This window comes from Bos indicus, chromosome 11, assembly GCF_029378745.1.
Source record: "Bos indicus isolate NIAB-ARS_2022 breed Sahiwal x Tharparkar chromosome 11, NIAB-ARS_B.indTharparkar_mat_pri_1.0, whole genome shotgun sequence".
In the NCBI taxonomy this organism is placed as follows: domain Eukaryota; kingdom Metazoa; phylum Chordata; class Mammalia; order Artiodactyla; family Bovidae; genus Bos; species Bos indicus.
Genome location: NC_091770.1, coordinates 60,903,174 through 60,907,100, shown reverse-complemented (window position 1 = coordinate 60,907,100; position 3,927 = coordinate 60,903,174). Strand labels below are relative to the sequence as shown.

General features: G+C 39.1%; 1 protein-coding gene across 6 annotated transcripts in view; it reads right to left on the bottom strand.

The window, feature by feature from the left end:
• Positions 1–3,927, bottom strand: part of EHBP1 (EH domain binding protein 1) — a 566,468-nt gene that overhangs the window by 413,381 nt on the left and 149,160 nt on the right. The gene's annotated exons all lie outside the window — the stretch shown is intronic.

Sequence of the window (3,927 nt, the reverse complement as noted above, 5' to 3'; positions counted from 1 at the left end):
TTGACACTGATGCTCTTTTCATTCCAAGATTGTTGATTTAGATCCCTCAGCTCCACAGTGCTTAATCCCTGGCTGCAGGTTACAAACTACAAATGCTGGGTAATACCTTCCTTAGGCCACTTAGGGATTTATCTAGTACTTGGCCTGCAATTTTTGCCTCTTGAATGATAGATCTATCTGATAGAATTTACAGAAGCAAGTGATACTTAATGAAAGGTCATAAGGAAATATTTTTCATGCCAATATCACACAGAATACATGGGAGTGAGGCCCTAAAGTTTAGAGTATTGTGCTGTGCTGTCTATACCTTATATTGATTGTTCTGGTATGGCAGAGTCTTTTTAAGAAAGACTTTAAGAATGTGAGCCTGCATCCTACATGTGTGGAATTGCCTGGGAACTTAGCATTGAATTAAAGATGGCACAGCTCCATTTGCTTAACGTTTCCTATTTTTTCAGGGGGTTTGTTTTGCAACTTTAATATTATTAATCTATACAACATTTTACTTTTTATTCAGAATTTATATCAGAATCAAGCTAATAAATTAAAGATGAGTTAGTTCATTGTTGGGTGGTTTAACATGGACCTCGTATGTTAATCCTGATGTGCTTGTTACTAGGATTTAAATTTTTTTTATTATTATTTTTTTTCTGCCTCGTAGCTGTGGTTAGGCAGCAGCAATAAATCAGAACAAAAAATGAAGGTATTGGGGCTTTAGGGAAAACATGTATTAGAAAAAATTGGCTTGGCACTAAGGGCTGTATTGCATTAAGATGGATTTTAGAGATACAGAGGTAAGAGAATGCAGACAAATAAATTGCATAAATAATCTGAGAAATAACAAGTCTGTACAGACCCTGAGTAACCCTGTAAGCTACCATCAACAGGACCTCCTAATTCCTGTTCAAGCAGACCAAACAGGTACACTCTACTTAAACAAATAGCCAGGAGAAATGGGTACCTGCTAATGCTAGGGAAAGTGGGAGGAACAGATAAAGCTCTTTAGAATAGCCCAAAGGCTTGGAATAATAGAAGTCAGTGTAGGAGTCTGACATAGCATCTTCTGTGAATAGGGCTTTATTGCCACTCCAGGCAGTGATGTTGCAAACACACACTAAGACAACCAGAAACTGGGAGCCTCACAGTGCAACTTGTGCCTGAGAATGCAGTTCTCTGCAGTAGGGGATTTGTGCTGGCAGCCTGAATACAGAGAAGACAGGAAAGAACATTTAGATAAGACAGAGCATGTGAATACAAGACATGGTGTAAAAGGTGGAGTTGATGGGAATAAGAGAGGACCATTCCAGGACCCCAAGGAAGTACAAGGACACCAGAAAATACCAAACGAACAAACAGAGCAAAAGAGACTTCTCCTAGCAGCCAGAATGGTACCTGAACTGAAAGACCCACATGTTCTGAAATAGATTATTTTCAACTGAAACATAAAAGCTCTGTAGATGTGGAGAGACAGCTTGTTTGAAGCCCTGAACTGGCTTTTGTGGTGCAGATATATCTGTTTTTTATCTGGTTCCTTCATCCAGGCATGCATCAGTATGCAGGAAACAGCCTGGTCCCCATTCTTATCTTTGATGTTCGCCTGGAGCTCTTTTGGTTGGTTCACCGACCAGCTCTTCCCTGGCCCTTAATCCATCCCCTATGTCTGCTTCAGGTCCTGTTCCTCACTGAGCCAATCTATCTACCTTCTTGACCTTTCTTTCTCCTACCCTTTCTTACTCACCCTTCTTCAGCTTCCCCCACAGGTTGTATCTGACAGGATGTGACTGGTAAACCACTGGTGGTTATCTCCAAGATAATAGTAATCAATATTAACCACACTATCCCATGCACCCTGGTTGAGTTCTGTTAATTGTCATTAAAATGGGCATATTTCTTTGGCTTCATGGGTTTGCAAGAGCTGAGAGCCCCAGTTCAAGTAGAGGTTAACACCTTTTTGACCCCTTTCCCTTCACTCTTATTCAAATAACAATAACACATGGACTAAAGGTCCATATAGTCAAAGCTATGGTTTTTCCAGGAGTCATGCATGGATCTGAGAGTTGGGCCATGAAGAAGGCTGAGCATCAAAGAACTGGTGCTTTTGAACTGTGGTGTTGGAAAAGCCTCTTGAGAGCCCCCTGGATTGTAAGGAGATCAAACCAGTCAATCTTAAAGGAAATCAGTCCTGAAAACTCACTGGAAGGACTGGAGCTGAAGCTGAAACTCCAATACTTTGGCCACCTGATGCAAAGAACTGACTCATTGGAAAAGATCCTGTTGCTGGGAAAGATTGAAGGCAGGAGAAGAGGATGACAGAGGATAAGATGGTTGGATGGCATCACCAACTTGATGGACATGAGTTTGAGCAAGCTCCAGGAATCGGTGATGGACAGAGAAGCCTGGTGTGCTGTAGTCCAAGGGGTCGCAAACAGTCAGACACGACCGAGTGACTGAACTGAACTGACTTCAAGGAACTTACAAACCAATATAAATGATTAAAGATAAATGGTGTAAGTTCAATAAAAGAAAAGAAGTAAATAATTGTTTAAAAAACAGTAAAGGAAAAGTCATAAGTCAGTACATGGTCATATGGCAAATGAATGGATACGAATTGGTACAAAATTCAAAAGCAAGAAGAAAGACTCCTTTAAGCTGGCAAAGAGTGGGGAACTGCCAGTCTTATCTATCAAGGAAAGTTGAAGGCTTAGGCTAGACTCTTCTGGAATCTCTGGGGTTGTAATTGAGGCAAAGAAAAAAAAGAAAGAGCATTTTCATAGCTTGGGGACCAATGAGCAACTGACAAGAAAGGACATGGACAGATAAATCTCATCCTTTACATTAAACTTTGACTGCAACCTTTCATGTGTCTTCCCGTGAAGACATGTGTATCTTCCTGATCTTGAATCAAGATCTTAGCACATCTAAAACTTGACAATATGTTTCTTGGGAAAGCCTGTGAAGTGTGAATTGACAAGAAAATTCTGTCTGCAGGTCAGCATATGTAGCCTAAGAAGTTTGTGCTCTTCAACCAGCCTGAAGCTAAAATCAGGCTATTTTCACTCTTTGGTTAAATGCTAGCTAACTTCATTTTAATACTGCACTGTCAGTATTTTATTTATTTGTCTGGATGCCACATTTCCTCTCCCAAATCTCTCTTGCATAAATGATTTACTATTTGTTCCTAAAGCCGAAGATTTTGTGCCTTGTCTCTTTTTTTCTGATAAGAGGATATTGCAGCAGCTTTCTTTTCATGCTGCTGATGGTTTTTATTTTGTTAATTCATAGTTCAGCAGAGTAACTAGTTTAGTAAGGCATAGAAAGCCAGGAGGTTCAGCCCTCAAAATGACTAAGACAGTAAATCTTCACTGGCCCATTATTGCATAGAACCCTGTTGAATTTGCTTCCAGAAAAAGTAAGTTAGCAAAGAGTGGTTCTTCAAATAGCTTTTACATTTTCTTAACTCTCCTAAACTAAGCATATTTAACTACAGGACACTTAAGGTCCTTAAGATAAAATTAACGAAAAAGCAGTTCTACAATGAAAACCCATAAATTTTGAAAAAAATGGGAGGAATTTTTTCTGAGTATACCCTCGATAGGTCTTCACGTAGGAATGTAGACTGTGCTGCATTTAAGACAGGGATTATGTGATTTTATAAAAATTCTCTTTCTTTTAAGGCAGCATTTGGGATGTTACAGTAAGACAGTTATATACCATAGTTCTTTATAGTAGTGGTCACTAGACTAAGCTGTAAGATGTAAAACAAAAACAAAATCAACAAACTCATGAAATTAATTCACCAATTCAGTACTGAGCTTACTTTCCAAACTCATTTTGCTATTTTACAAAACGCAAGTCAATAGAAAGTCTATTCCATATTAAAAATTCTGCAAGTAAAGATCTGACTCCTGGAAATGCTGTGTCTCCCAA